This window comes from Lissotriton helveticus, chromosome 3_1 (assembly GCF_964261635.1).
Source record: "Lissotriton helveticus chromosome 3_1, aLisHel1.1, whole genome shotgun sequence".
Classification (NCBI taxonomy): Eukaryota; Metazoa; Chordata; class Amphibia; order Caudata; family Salamandridae; genus Lissotriton; species Lissotriton helveticus.
The window spans coordinates 1,925,416,294-1,925,433,505 of record NC_136061.1 but is presented as its reverse complement, the minus strand read 5'-3'; positions in this window follow the sequence as shown (position 1 = coordinate 1,925,433,505).

Genomic DNA, 17,212 nt, shown 5'->3' with positions numbered 1-17,212 from the left:
GTTTAACGATTCTAAGAAGCAACGTTATTTGGACTACTTTTCTAGCCGCCCTTAAGTCTATCGAGCCCTTATGCTTTCCAAGGCAAGATAGATTATACATTCAGCATCAATCATTATCTACGTCATAGGCTTTCAAAGGATGTTTAGAGCTTCCTTCCTTCACAAAAACAATAAATTACAACGTTTACCTTTGCTCTTTCCTTTTCATAATTGTCACACAGGAAGTGTATTTGCTCGAAGTCGAAGGTTCAACGTTTGCCCCATGTACCTGTTTCCATGATGCGTGCATGTCCACCTGTGAGTGTGGGACTCTCACTGCTGGGAGAGTTGGGTGAGTGGAGCAGAGTGGTGCTCCAGATGTGTTTGGCGTCTCTGGTCGTTTCACTGGTTGAGAGACATAGGGCCGAGCTGGCCCCCGGATCTCTCACAATCTTGTTGGGCCTCAATGAGCCATTATTGGGTGTGCTGCTTGCAGGTGCATGTCAGGTCAAGCTGCTCTGGGCTGCCCTCTAGTCTTTCATACCAGTTGGAGCATTGCCCCGCATACCGCAACTGCCCCTGGTTCAGACACCGAGCACAGACGTGTGGATATCCCTGCACCTCGCACGCACTACTTTGTATGGGCCTGGGCCCGAACTGACCCTTGTCCCCGGTCTCGTGCCTCTGCAGCAAATCTTAGGCCTCGTCTAGCCCCGGCGTCCCATTCTGGGACCAACAATTGCCTTCAAAATCCTGGCACCCTCTCTATCTGGACAGGCTACGATTAACTTGAGACCTCACCAGAGACTACTGCCCGGCCCTGCACACAAGCAGATTCACTCTGCTTATTGCACGGTATGACTTAATCCTCCCAGCGCCTCACATATGCTCCACAGACTGTGGTACCAGCATTTAACAAGGGACGCCAGATGCTTGACTTCAACTGTTAAATCATTATAGCAGCCATTTAGCACCGTTGTGTAACCATCTACCTGTCTGTTCCTCTTCAGAAGCCTGTAGGGTCATTTTTACACCTATCGGTAAGATTTTAACATTGGCACATGTATTTTGTACCACCGGGTGCCACTGCTTGTGATTATTTTTCACACAACCTGTATCATAGCCTTCCAACTGAACAATGTTTCCTTCAAGTGTGTAAATTTTAGCTCCTCGCCGATCTTCACAGGCAGCCCTCTGCTTTTAGTCTATGGTGCTATATTGACTGTTTGTGTACCACCCCATTATTTAGGACCTCCCTCGTTTTCGAGGAGATCCATGAAAGTTGTTCCCGAGGGTTGAAATGCATAAATAAATAAATAAATGCAATCCACTGACTTCCACTGTCCCACACCGAGGAAGATCCCTACAAACAGTCACAAGGAAACACTGGGAACAGAAAATGAATACTGGACAATAAATGAGCCAACTTTGAACCTACACCTGTCTCCTAGGGATCGCCTGACCAGACTTACTATATCATACACCAAGTACTCAAAGGACCACGGTGCAGTCTGGAAGTCTGAGCTTGTGTATGGCCATTACGAGCCCATGGTACTAGCGTCTGTATCCCATGTCCCTCTGCTCTTTCAACAATCTCAGTCTAAAGGGGGTGGTGGCCTTATAGTCCAGTTTTGTGTCACTGATGTCGATGCGGTCAATCTTACAGAGGTAATGAGAAGAGTCGTTGGCGTGTGTATGCCACGCCCGGACCTAAAGCAAATGTGCATTCCGTTGGCGGATGGCATGGTGGTGGAAAGTCATGCCCCTCGGCCGATGGTGCACTTTTGCCCTACAGTTAGCCCAGTCCAAGCTGTGCTCTGCTGTTGTGTGCGGATGCTCCGTTGCAGAACCATGAGCAAGCTCCCCACCATCAGACTGCCGGCTTCAACCCCCACAGGACCAATGAGTTGCTGTTGCTAAGGGGAACAACCCCACACCATGTGGCTTCCCTGTGAATGTGCTAGTAAGTTTGCATAACATGATGTAGGTAACGCTATACTTGCTGGTTTGAAGAGGGATGTGGCTCTGCAGAGGGCGGGTGTTAGATATCGTGGATAAGAAATGAGGAAGGATCATTGGGTAAGGAGTGTCCTAAACTGCACAGAGACAAGGAGGGATGCGCTGTTGCAAGTTAGTGGTTATCGCCCGTCTATAGTAACCGAGGTCCCTTCCATGCATCATGTGGTGAGAAGTTTCTCCAGTGAGTCAGTGTACAAGCAAACTCACACCCTTAGTGTGATGAGATAAGGTTGGTTGAAGGGAATGCCTTAAAATATTGCAACATCCAAAGTAGCTTGCATCAAAGGGAGAGTTTATACTAGTGCTCAAAATGGAAATATAGAACCGTAGGTACTCCTCGTCTCAGACTGCCTGTTTGCTGCTGAGATGTGCTGGTACTCTTCCATTAAAAGAATTGGGGGCAGTGCAGAGAAGTGCCTGTACTATTCCTTCATAATTAAAGTGCAGGCAGCAAGTACCTGTAGTCCCTGCACAATTAAAGCACTCTTGTTTAGGTCTAGCTACAGAAAAAGTCCCAGCGCCATTAGCACATGCAAAATGTGTTTTTAGATACATATTGTTCATACTGACTGCTGAGACAAGGTTAGATAAGTGCCTGTTGGCCTCTCATTACATCAAAAAGGCAATTTTTGTTGGCTCTTAGGGCTCAGTGCACGTTACCACCACTAACCTGTGCTAAAGTGCTTGCACTCTTTCCTTTCAAACATGGTAAAATTGGCTTACACTGAATTGGCAATTTTAATTTACTTGTAAGTCCCTAGAAATGTGGTTCTACATGTACCCAGGGACTGTACATTAAATGCTGCAAGCGGGCCTGCAACACTTATTGTGCCACCCACTTAAGTAGGCTATTTAAAGATGTGTCATGTCAAGGCCAGGGCCTTTGTGTTAATTGTTCATGCTTTCTGGCCAGGGTGCCATTTGAGATATTTCCATGCCTTCTATCAGCCTGGGTGCTTATGTGTGACGTTTCCATGCTTTCTGGCCTGGGTGCTTACTTATTTGTGCTATTTCCATAGTTTCTGGCCTCCGTGACCTGGAGCTGGTGGATCATGTGTGATATTGCCATGCTTACTGGCCTGGGTGCTTATGTGTGACGTTTGCATGCTTACTGCCTGGAAGTGTGACCAGGCCTGGGTCAGTGCCTAGGTGCTTATGTGTGACATTTCCACAGTATTCTGGCATCAGTCAGTGGCCTGTGTGCTCATGTGTGACAACATGAGTGACAATTTACTATGCTTTAAAAGGTAATATAATCTAATATGTAATGGAAAATGCTTTGTTTTGGCCTTTCTCTCTCTCAAATTTTCTTGGGGGGGACAAGTTCAACCCCCTAAACTCCCCCTAGTAGTGGTTGCTCACTGCGCTTGCTCACTACATACCATATGGGGGGCTGGTCTCACTTTTACTTTGTTCTCTCTGATTCACTACTTGTGTCTATTTTTGGTGCTCTCTGAAAGAATGTCTATGGGTACATATGACTGGGTGCTCTTTAAGGTCATCATCTACTATTTACTGTGCTTTGAAAGTTGATACAATTGAATATATAATGAAAAAAAGTGCTGTAAAATTCACCATTTTGGTCTGTCGTTTTCCAAAATTTTCTCGGGGGGAGAACCCCCCCAAACCCCCCTAGTAGCAGTCGGGCTCGCTCGCTGCGCTCGCTCGCTACGCGCCACACGGGGGCTGGTCTGCAGAAATTTGCCAGGGCTGCTTTCAGTTCCCATTCCGGCCCTGTGTGTCCTCCATTTCACCATATGCATTGGCGAGGACTAAAAGAAGTGGAAATGCATACTTAATGTACAATTGGCATGCCTGGAATAGGTGGGCTAGGTCGGGTGGCACGTTGTACTTATGCTTAGTATTCTGGAATCAGAATGGAAGACTGAATTAGTATTGATAAATAGGAAGTAGTCGATCCGCGAATCCCCCAATACTATTTGTTGACCAGATAAAATCGGTCAATTTAGTTATTTCAATTGTTGTTTACATAAGTGTTTTTTGACCGTTCTTTGAAAATATTTTATTTGTTTGACACCATCCATCAATGTTTGTCTCTTTCTTATATCTTTCCTGTTCAGCACCCAGGGGTAGGCAGACACAGACAGGGAGTGGGGCTCAGTCGGCGGGAGAACCACAACACCAGGACGACACCAACGAGGGCTCCTCTGCTGGCCCTAGTAAGTCTTCTTGTTTTTAATAATAATTCTTATTCCATAACTTTTACCGCACCATATTTTTCCCGAACTATTGCTTCAGTTTCCTAATGCTATTTTTTACCAACAACTATCCTTCGATCTGTACTGTTTCGAAAATCTTGTTATCCTTGCCTCTGCTATGATGACTCTCTGTACTACTACTACTATTAGTCTGTCTGTACTGTAGTAGCTACGCTTGCCCAGTTGGCCACTCTTTCTTTAAAAGGTTGTAAATAAACTCAGATTCACCAGTAGCTCTAGCCATTGAGTTCAGTCCTTTTGGTCGTCCTCTTGTACTACTTCTAGTCTTATTGATCTTGAGTCTTTGTTAATCTTGAGGCCTTGAAAATTCACACCAACAAATGCCCCAGCAGATTTATTACTATTTTGATATGATAGGACATACTACTACTGTTGTAGGGATTTTGCACATACAGACCTTTGCACAAGAAAATAGGATGTTGGTGATGGTAGGTTGGATCTTCCTCACACACCTTAATCAGAAGTTCAGAAGCTACCACAATCCCCTGCCCGACTAGTTATAGTAGTGTCTTGTCATAACTATTAGCTCTCCGTACCCTCTCCCCAAGATACCCAACAAGTAGACAACCCAGAACATAACACACCCAACCTCACAGTCGTAGAAGCAATGCACATGCTTCCTTTAATTTGCTCACTCGTGTAAGTCCACACCAAATACCGCCAAATCTATGTAAGTTCAAAATGTTTATTGACTAGCTCTGTACATTAACATAAACATTGTTACACTTACTTACAGTTGTTAATTAAATCATGATAACTGAACAGTGGTGGAAGCACCACCATTTCCTAGGTAGGAATTTAGTTTATATAAACTACTACCTGATTTTTACTAGTGATGTATGTTATATACTATTAACTCATTTTACAATCTTGCTACTGACAAATAGGGGGAGGTGTATATGACGCCTAAAAAATGTGTAATGTTTTCTAGGCGCACTTCCCACGACCACCATTGCCACGGCCAGCCAAGGCGACACGGAGGGAGAGGATGCGGCAGTTGCCGAGGATACCGATGGAGCGGTAGGGGGAGTGCCAGCACCAGTGGCGGGCAGTGGTAAGTTAGATTCATAAGCCTTAACTATTGTTGACATTACACTCACTGCAAGGGTTGCCCCCGCCGGGCCGGCAGTAGTCACTGCCGACCTTGCAGGGGCAAACCTCCCGCCATCCCTGTAGAAAAGACCCCCACCATATTACAATGGCTGGGGGGTCCGCAGCAGGTAGAAACCGTCTGCCGATTTTCCGCACTGTTGACATGTCGTGTCGACCGGGCGGAAAAGGTTTCAATATGGTGGCGGTGTCTGAACACACCGCCAGCCATATAATCTGCATTTTGGAATGCCTTTCCGTGGCGGCATTGCCGCCATGGAAAGGCATGCGGAGTATGCTTGGGGTGCCCGTTGCCGGCCCCCATTGAGGGTACCTACCTATGCTATGCTCCGCGCGGGGCCTGTCATGTTGTGCTTGGAAAAGCACAACATGTATTTTTAGCGTTGCGGCTGGCGGTGCTTTTGGCACCGCCCACCACAATGTTAAAAATACAGGATGCGCCCACCACTGTGGCGGACGCATCCTAATTGTCCCCACGGGACCCCCGCCCTTAAGGCGGGTGGACCCTTTTTAGCGTGAGCCCGCCATCCGATGTCCAAAGTAAGTAAGAGTTGTTGTGAACGTTTGAAGAGTGAAGAAGACACCCTTTAATTGGCATAGGGGCGGGAGTATTGAGTAACCAATGGCCTCATTTATCTATGATTTCAACTCCGCTTTGAAAATTTTATGGAGAAGACTAAAAGTCAGATCAGATCACCTGGTGTTCAACTAAAAAGTGAAAGACGGGTGGAAGGAAGAATGGGCGAGTTTAATAAATGTTTTGTACTGTGCTTTATAGTGCTGCCATGCCACTATGTCTATAATTATAACTTGTCTTACTGTTTTTCTAGGAGTATATTTTACAATTGTCTTGCTTCTCTTTGATATACACCTACTCCTTCCACGGTTGATAGGAAGGAGCTGGCCGCCAAGGCACGGTGCCGGAAACTGGAGGCGATACAGCGAGAATACCGGCGGCTGGTGGTCTTGACAGAGGAGGAAGAGGAGACTGCTGCAACACTTAAAGCCTCCTCCAGTACCCCGGGCCCCAGCCACCGCCCTCCAGCGGTACGGCACCACCGTCTGGCGGCCGCCCGCCGCCCTAGCCGCAACACCATTTCTGGTGCCGCCCACCACTGTTGCTCCTGCTGCCGCACTCTCAAGCGCCGTGTCCGCCGGTTAGAGGAGCAAATGCGTGTCGTCCTCCAATCCCGCCGCCAGTCCCTGTATTAGTTCTGCCCCTTTTTTAATTCTTGTTTGGGTGAGTGGGAATTGGGCGTTGGGGATTTTTGGACATTTGGATTTTGGACTTCAGTTTCTTATGGACATTGGTTGAGGTTAGGGAGGTGTGGGTCAGCTTTTGTGGGTTTCCGTTTTACATAGTTTATTTTTGTTAGGGTAAATTAAATCTATATTTATACTATACATGCAATGTTGTTAATGTTTTGTAGGTGGGGTTACTGTTTTACATAAGGAGCAACATGAAAGGGGTGTTCCCTAAATATCTAGAGAGCAAAACATCTAATCATACATTCAGCTCAACCCACAGCAACACCAACAAGAAGGATGTTTATTCAGAAAATACTTTTTTATTATTCATTTTTTTCATTATAGATTTCATGGAGCATTGATTTCATTTAGTCAGTAAAACAATATATATCATTAGAGTTTTTTTGTACAGACAAACAGTATAAAAGCTAGGACACGCAAAACATAACTTCGAAAAAAGGGGGGGGCACAAAATCCATTCACTCAAACACTCAGACACACCTTTTGTACAGTCAGATTCATACACAAACAATCACATACATATCATACACAGAAAAGCGCCGACGCGCGTTTCGGACAAGTGCCATAAAAAAAGGCTTCCTTCATCAGGGCGCACTTGGAATAAATACTGGACAGACGCAAATGCAATGAATGACGTCTGACACAATGTGCAGGAAGGCGGTCCTAGAAGCAGCATGGACTGAAGGTCGGTGTTCTAAGGACCTTAGCAGTATGATAAGTGGTTGAGTCTCACAGGATTGATACAAAAAGAACCTCACTGAGAATAATTTTTTAGAACAGAATTTTTTTCCCAAAGATTGGTGTGGTCCAGTCTGTGAAAGTACTCAATGGGCGATCGTAATTTGAGGCATCGGATTAGAAATGGCCTGTAGAGCGTCCACACGACTTCTCATGTACGCAACTTTTCCACCACAATGGGTCAAAAAGGCAGGGCAGAGCATCCATGTGTCTTAATGAGTGACTCGGATATGATCCAAGAAAGATATCCGGAAAACATAAAACTGATATTGGTCCATCGGTCCGGACTAGAAGGAGTCCATGAAAGAATCGGCAGCACGAGCTCCTTCTCCCTGCGGCAGTGAAAATGAGCCGTTACTGTTTTACATCACACTGTTTCCTTGCTGGTGCAGGTCCGCCCATAGCCAGTGTTTGATTTAAATAATTGGCTGACTGTTTAAGACACAAACAGATAGATGCGACACCCCTCACTGATTGAGTTGTCCTACCAGTACTTTGTCTCTCTCTTCTAGTCTATGCATTCTTTATCTGAACTCAAAGGGGTGTGTGAATTCATTGAAAACATGTCCATTATTAATTATGCCTCCCCCAAACTTCTCTTACCTTTGCTTGATATTTAACTTAGGCACAGCGATGGCTGCATGGTGAAGATGGTTTCCTTTTTCTTTTCTAACATGCCATGATTGAGGTGGTGGTGGTAGTAGTCATCGTAGACACTGGCAGGGCAGCAGCGTTTGCAAAAAAAGAAAATGAGACAGTCAGTCGCCTTTGAGAGACTGTTCGAGGAGTAGTAGAATGAAGTACAGTACAGAACTTACCGAGCAACAATAATATGCTAAATATTTTACAACAAAACGTAATGGTGGTGGGGATAGCCTACTAGACAGAATTACAAAAACTATAGTTGTGTCGAGTCACTTGACTAGGCCTACAGCATAACAGTTAGTGCTGTGTATGAGGAATGCCAACAAATCCAATCAATGCTGAGGTATATGTTCCTTTGTTGAATAAAAATCACCTCTAAAATATACTGCTCATGTGTGGGCAAGCAGAAGAAGATCATCGCTCTGCCTTGAAATTGAAGTACTGTTGCTTTCACCACATCCGCCCCAGCAAGCGTGTGATTAGTTATTGGTATACATTTAATTTAGTCACACCTCAATAAGTCACACAGCCCGGGGGAAGAGGGTTAGAGTTTGTTGAATGGATGGGAAGGAGGTTTGGGGGAAGGTTTGACAGTGAAAAACAGTACGCATGGACAAACAAACAACAATCTTTGAAGACTACCATATCATATCAATATGTTGAGGGATTAAAAGGAAATGCATGCATGATGATGATTGATAAGGAGTCCCGGATTAGATACACTTCTTGTTCTGTTGTTCCGGGCTTAATACCTTTACAGATAGCAAATAGAATTTTTAAATATTGGTAGGGATGAATCATAAATAGAGAGAAAACCTAATGATAATAACAACAACAAGAAGAACACACTGTTGTAAAGATTGTAGACAAAAAAATGAATCAAATTATTTAAAAGAAGGTGAAAGTTGATACTGTTACTGTGTTATCCTGGTCAAAAATGTGAACTGTTTTTGCATCTCGGCATTCCTCTTGGTCCTCTCGTCCATCAATCTTGGGTGTCGCCACTCGCCAGTCGCAACTGCCGGCCTGGAATTTATTTTAGATTTATTGCTAAGGTAAGTGTGCATTGTAATGTTTTCCCAAGTATAGGGCAAGGCCCAGCCTCTAATTGTAGATGGAAACACAAAGGGGATATTGAGAAACAAAGTTCAAACAAATGCACAAGTTATCAATACTACAACACAAGAACACTTTCCGAGGCGGCATGTATGCTTCATTTCTACTCTAGTATGTTTCCAGCATTGACCTTCAACAACAACAGGGCAGAGCAGGCCCACAGTGACAGGCCTGCACATCCTCCGTTTAGAGTATTTTTTTAAAGAGTTGGACAAAGGCAAAGCACATATCTATTCCAAACATAGCATTTTACAATTTAAGTTAGTTAATTAAAAGCACCGCAGTCATCCCACCGCTACACTCGACTCCACTTCTACACAGACATTTGGGTCTGCTGTGGTTGTTGTTGACGTGTTTACCTTTAGGCTTTTATGTCACGCATGAAACGTCCTGCTGGCTTGTTATTATTCCATCAATCATCTCTGATACTTGTACTGACTGACTGTGAAGGTCAGCCTGCAGTAGAAGTAAAATGTTGTTATTACACAACAAGAGTAGAACTATTATTGACTTGAGTCACTTTTTAGTGTGTACAGTAAGACTACTAGTACACTTTGACTTTACTTCGTGTACAACAAACAAACAACAAAAACACCAATCGCTCCGAGTCAGGTGTCCAATGCATGTCATTCATTTTCATTACCTCTTCCTTCTCATCTTAAGTTTACAGGCCGTCTTTTTTGCCATCATCATCATGGACTGTGCTGTTGTCATACTCAGTGCGCAGATTGAGTCCCCTTCCTGTATTCAATCAAAAGCAATGTATCAAGCTGCAGTAGAAGTACAAATTTCTTATTTGCAAGAAGGGGAAAATTCACCTTGAGTTACATTTAGTGTGTACTGTAGAAAGATGATTAGTGCACAATGACATAACTTCATACACAACAAACAACATCAAAATCACTCAGTCTACGACTCTGCATCCAATGCATGGCATCAATCATCATTACCTGTTCCATCTCATTTTCATGGGCAGTCTCTCTCGGCTCTGAAAGGAGGATAGCTATAATAGTCATCATGTTCCACTTCTTTTGGCGGGACTAGGAACGTTTTTATTTTTTCTTCTATTTTCCATCATCCAATCATCATGAGGGTAATGGATTTAGGCGGGAGATTCAGTATGATGGAGCGGAGGAGCTGGATTCTGAGGATTGTACTGTCAAATGCAGACACCTGAAAGTTGTATATTGAAATAAGAAGAGTAGAAGACGGTGGTAATGGAATGGATTTGTTGTGATTCAGAAGTTTGTAACTGGAACGACAGACACACAAAACAAAGGAAAAAAAGGGAGGAAGACAGTAAGTGCAAGCCTAATTGTCAGGGAAGTATAGCTCATCCTCAAACTCTGGGGGTTCAGCCAGTAGTAGGTAATCATCATGTGACACACTACTTCCGCTGTCCTCCTCATCTTCCTCCCTTGCTTCATGTATTGTGTAATTCGGTGGTATGAAGTGCTGATTCATTTTGATCATTGTTAACCTTTCCACGTTTTTTGGCGAGAGACTGGTCTTTATCACTGTTACAATGGAACCAGCAGCACTGAAAACTCGTTTGGAAGAGACACTTGCAACTTGGCAAGCCAGATAGCTTATTGCCAGCCTGCTGAACAGTGGCCATTCAGACCTTTTCCTGTACCAGTACTGCAATGGGTTTTGATCAATGTACACCTCTGTTGGGTCGTCCAGATAGGCCTGAACCATCCGCTCAATGTTCAGGGGTGCTGCTGCTAACCTTTTGGGCTCTTTTCTCTGTGCATTAGCACTGCGCTTATTAATGCCTAACTGTAAATACCAATCGTCTAACGATTCTACTGGGCCTAATGGTGATCCAGTTATTGTTGCTGTTGTCGATAGTGATGGTGAGAGTTGTGATCCAAACGCACTGCCCTCAGCCTCCAAAGTTGCACTTGATGCTACATGCCCTTCTGCAGAACTTCTTGTGGGTTGATCTTGCGGGCTTTTAATTAACAGCCGTTAATTTTGCAACTTATTCGCTGCCTCAGCTATCCAAGTTTTGGAGCGGGTAACAACCATCTCTGAAAAAGGAATGAATGTCTTCAGTCCCAATTTTGCCTGTGGATCCAGAATTGTGGCAGAAATGTAATGTTCTTGTGACAAAATCTTATTTTGTATCCTTGTATTTTCAGCTAAGCGACGGGCTAAGCTCTCCACCAAGTCATAGGCTTCCTTTTTGTCCTCTACACCTTTGTATGATTCAGACACCTTCTTCAGCTGATGCTCTAGCATTTGCAATAATGGGATAGCTTGGCCCTTTGTACAGTCGTCCTTGCTGACTTCACGTGTGAAGACCTCAAAAGGAGGAAGCATCTCAGTCAGGCATTTAACTAGGCCCCATTGCTCCATCTGAAGGGTCATGCCTTTCACAGTAGCATCCCCTCTTTGCATGACATATTCATTAAGTGGCCTGTACTGCTCAAACAGATGATCAAGCATATAATACGTTGAGTTCCAACATGTTGCCACCTCCTGGGGTTGGACCTCTGGTGCAGCGGTGCTGCTCCCAGCTTGGCTCCCGGACAACGCTGCTGCAGGCGTAACTTTTCTGCTCCTAAAAAAAACATTGGCCGGCACACCAATCGTGGTTAATGGAACTTCCTTTTTCTGTTCCTTCTTCTCACCTGCAACTTTCTTGGTACTGGACCTGGTACCTTTCTTTGGGGCCATCTTCTTCAGATGTCAGGAAGGACGCAGATGCACAACAAGTTGTGTTCACACGTGGGTGTGATGCGCAGCAGGACTTCTGTCTGGCTGGCAGTACAACGGGTGATGATGATGACACCTCCTCCTCTGGCATTTTGTGCACCTAAAAGCAAATAAGCCAGGAGAAGAACATCAGTGAAATGTTGCATTTGTTGTTGTGTGGTTAAGTTACTTACTACTGTACAAAAGATATAGTCTAGCCATTTCTGAGACGTTGTCAACAAGGGCTATGTTATACTACTGTGTATACACACACACTACACTCTCAGGAAGGATGGGGAAGAGAATAAGAACCACCAAATTAAAAATGTAATGGAAGTGAGGTGGACCCTATTTGCCATTAAATTATTAGAGCATCACATCATTCATGGAGCTGCTGCTGGCAAAGGTGGTGGATGGATGGAAGCATTAAGCCAATAGGAAAACCATGCAGGCCTATATGCCAAAAGTAGGACACTACTAACTCCCAAAACAAAGAAATGCCACCAGCCACATGGCCAGGCAGAACAACATCAGAAAGCCCATCCCCCAAAAAACACACTTCCCAACATCATGCACACACCCATGAGGCCATGACTAGCTCTGGCCTTCTACTGACTACTACTACCTGCAACATTTAAAAAAAAAAAAGGAATGATAGTTACCAAAATGTAATTGTAGTTGCAACAAATGCAAAGCCCCCAATCAAACAGACACAACATACACTTACTTGTACAATATCCAATTCAAAAATCCTCAAATCCAATTGCAATGATGCAGCAGACAAAAAGAGTGATCTTTCCAGCTCAAATTCCAAAGGCAGAATGTCCAGGAGATGGACAAAGCACTGGGAGGAGCCTGCTGGACAGGAACAGGAAGTTTGAGATTCTGTGGCACTTCTTCCCTGTCCCCACCTTTTTCAAAAAGGACTCCTTGCACAAAAAAGAACAGCCAAATGTCAATCTGAGGAGTTTTTTTGATCCAAATCATCATTTCCAGAAGGTTTCATGCTGCTAGAGCTGATATTCTTCTCAAAATTGATAATTTCACATGTTTGAGTTCTCGAGCTTCGCATTACTTCCGCCGGCACGTCCAAATGACGTGATTGCGTTCTCTCGCTCCCTGTAGCGTTGGATATGACGTGTTCAGGTTCTCTCGCTCCTTGACGCGTTCGATATGATGTGTCCGCGTCCTCACGCTCTCGCTCGCGGTTGAGAATGACGTGTTCGAGTACTCAATCATCTCATACTCTAGCGGTGCATGATCGCGAGAAGAAAGACGTGATCGTGCGACGAATTACGTGATCGCGCGCCGAATTACGTTAATGCGGGCGTAAACTCTCGAGAGATAGCGCAAAATGGGTACCACAGTCCAGCATCTCGTGGAGAACGCGACCGGATCGGGAAAACTTGTCGGCGAACACGGGGATTGAGGTAAGCCGATCGTGTGCGCGCGAGAATGTATTTTTTTACAGCACGAGTAAGACAAAAATTTCCGGTAAGATTCGAATTGCGGAAATTTTGACATTTTCGCGCTTTCCGCGGAACGTGAAAATGTCAAATTATCGCAATTTCCGTGAGCGGAACGGAATTGACGCCCAGGCCTACCTGAAACTTCGAAACAAAATTAAACCGCACATACCACCAAATTATCTGAAGTCTGCCACGCAAGCTCTAGTGCTGTCTAAATTAGACTATGGGAATGCTACCCTCACAGGAGCGGATTACTCCCACCTTGCTCCCCTCAGAACCTCTCTCAATGCTGCCAGAATGGTCACAGCATCAAGAAAATATGACCACATTTCCCCTACCCTGAAAGACCTGAAATTGCTTCTGATGGAAGCTCGATGCAGCTTCAGAACTGCTTGTTTCACTTACAAAGCCCTCCACACAGGGAAACCTGCTTACCTTGCCTCAAAACACAAAAAAGCAGGTCAGACGAGAAACCTAAGAAGCTCAAACACCCTACCTCTTATTCCACCCAAAATCCATAAACAAAAATCACGGGCATGCTTGTTCTCGAGCAATGCCACTAAAATCAAGAACTCCATACCAACACACATCAGGATGAACACATCCTTCTTGAGCTTTAAAAGACAGCTAAAAGATCTCCACCTCAACAGACACCTCAACTAGGAGGTCATCAGTCGCTCAAAGTGACAGGCTTTTCAACCCATGCTCTCTCTATACCTCGTCTGAGCTATTTCTCTCCCTTCGTGCTCAACCACTGACTTGATTGAACTCAGATCAGCTGTCCTGATTCTATTTGTGTTTTGTGGGAACTTGGACTACTGTAAAGCACTCTGAGACCCTTGGGTCTTGCAAGCACTATATACAACTTTTAAATAAACATGAGTCACCCCTAATGTAGGCCATAGGTCACCCCCTACATCAAAGGCACTTTTGGGTATAAGTACTGGGTCTGTGACCCCCTAAAATGAGACACTTCTGGATCTTGAACTGAACCTCTGTGAAAAGGGCCGATGTGCTGCGTAAAGGACTCAACTGGACTGCTTTTCTGGAATGACTGCTTTACTGCTTTTTGCCCTTCTGCCTGTTGCCCCCTGAATCTGCTAAAGGAGAACTGGACTCTGACTTCCTTTAAAGTGATCTCCAAGGGCTTGATGTCTCGCCTCCTGTTTAAGAAGTCTCAGGGCCACAAAAGACTTCAATCTCCGATCGTACGCCACTGCTGGACTGTGCCCTCTGTGAGTGTCGCAATCCATTTCCATCCAGTGTAGCACGTTACATCCTGACCAACAGAAGGGGCTCTACAAAGGTCTAGCACTCCGATTTCCAACCTGCAACTACAACCTAAGAGGATCAGTGTCCCATGCCAATGGAAATCTCAGTCTCAATGAAGTCACCACAAATGCAGAGGGAAGCCCTTCCAGCGTGACTCACTTGGCGTTGCCCTGGTAACTGGAGCCCCCCAATGACGACGTGTCAGCTTGGCCTGTCCACGTCAACAGAACCAACGCTGCACGTTGACATTGGCTGCTCCGAGGTGAGGGGCCTGACTGAGGGGGATTGCTGCATCTGTTTTTTTTTTTTGCATCTGACCTTCGAGACTGTACAGCCCAGCATGGCCCATCGATGCACTACCTTCCACCACGGCTGATTCGGAGAACGGTCCTGTGTGTGAGAACGGGACCCGCAAGGTCCCGGTAGCCCAGCAACGCTCTTGTGGACAGCTGAAATAAACCATTTGAACTGGTTTCGAGGGACCCATGAAGCCTCTTTTTTTCTAGGTGTCTCTTTGAGCACTGTTTCGGCCACGATATTGCAAGGAAGTAATAGTGAACATTTCCTATGCGAATTTGGGTTGTTTCTCCCCAGATAAAGTGATCGCAAGTAACTGGATGACCGTGAATGCTGCTAAAGCACCCTGTTTACCAGTATACTTTTAAAATGCTTTACTTGAGTATCTCTAATTGGATCTTTGTCATTCTGGTCTTGTTGAAAACAGTAAATAGTCTACTATTGTTCTATACCAGTGTGGAGTCTTTCTGTGGTGTTTTGACTGTGTTACTGTGCTTAAGTGTGCACAAATGCTTTACACATTGCCTCTTATGTTAAGCCTGACTGCTCTGCGCCAAGCTACCAGTGGGTGGGCACAGGTTAATCTAAGTACATGATCTACTGTCCCTGACTAGGATTGTGGTTTCAGCTTGGACAGGGTGCATACCTCTGCCAACCAGAAACTCAATTTCAAAGAGCAACTCCTTATTTAGCCTATTCAAATGCAGGATACAGCAGCCCGGCACTTAGGTTGAATCTGCTGGACACTGCAGCCCACAGTTGAAGCCTTTGCCCATCTTGTTCATCCAGATCTCTTGCCTGGGGGTCCTATTTACGTTTTTATGGAAAAATCAAACCCCCTACTGCTTCAAGACTAGCTCCAATGTCTCTGGCTAGCGTTCCTGATTTCTGGGCTTGTTGTCATATCATGCTGACCCTTGCCATTGCAGAGATATCACTTGCATTCAAATCTATTGGCATATTAAGGTTGAAGGTAAAGTCCTGCCGGCTTCCGAGCCCTTCCAAAGAGTGACTCACACCTCCTTAATTTGACTAGATTGCAGCCAGACCGCACTAAGAAGTCATAAGACATTGGAAGCAATCACTGCACTAGTTGCAATTTCTCTGCCCTCTGCCTGCAGTCCTGCAGATACCTTATTCGGTGCTAAAGACAACCTAACAGTCTATGCTACGAACTCTCATCATGGTGCTTACAGGCATGTCAGTGTGAAAACCAATTTCTACACCTTGACAATGTTTCAAAACATCATATGTATGACTAAAAGTACACATGTTCTGTTATTGTTCCTAGGGCAAGGGAAACCATACTGAAAAACTGAAAAGCATGTGATCTGAGGAACCTTCACATGCAGGCTTCGTCTTCATTCTTGTTTATGGAACTAAGCATGGCTTCATGATTGAATGTACCAAGCTCTAACCAATGTCATGGCAACCCAACAGCGTAGAGCATGGCTTCCTGGTAATTGCACGTTAAAGTCTGGGCGGGAAGGTAGTGGAGCTACAGTATACGCTGGTGACTATGGCCTGCTCCAGCAGATCCTGGAAGGTGACACATGCCATCCACAGCAGGCTTAGCTGATGACACCAATGCGTCAGCCTAGGACAGCAGGTGAGCAAATGTGGAACTACACAGAACATGCAACTGGAGAGGTCAAAGTCATCTTTCCGTCGCCTACCCAATGCAAGACAGCCGTGAGAAGATGTGCAGCACTTCTGAGTCATGCAGCACGTTACAATCAGATGAGTAGAACCTTGGGTGCGAGAGATTGTTCTTCACACAAATGGTGGAACAGCCGATGAAGACAGAAGTGGGGTGTAGTACAAAGGTGGACCAGATCGAATGATGATGAAAAGAGAAATCATATACATTTTAAACACTTATATCTTCTCATGGGTTACACCTAAGGGGAATGAGAGCTCATTAATATGGTATGATCACACACATGCATGGGTGAATGATCTACAACACATGACTTGGAAAACATCCCACATGTTTGTATTAAAGCGGGATCAAAACACTGCAAAACAGCTGCAGTGGATTGATTGGTCCTTACAGGTTGCAAGCTCTGACACTGAGGCTGTCACGCTTGCTGTTCTTCATGTTTACTTGTGGGTGGATGATTTTAAAGCCCTCTTAGAAGATACTAACAGTGCAGTTGTCAATGATTCCTCCTTAAACTTCATTGCAATTCGTCTTATGCTTTCACAATAACGATCTGATCAGCACACATTAAAGATAAAGAATCAATTCCACTTTAAATTTAATTCTCTTTTCTTTGCCGGTAGCCAACGCGTTTCGTCCTGTTTAAAGACTTCTTCAGGGCTCATCAATTGTTCATTCTATTGCATGAGTGA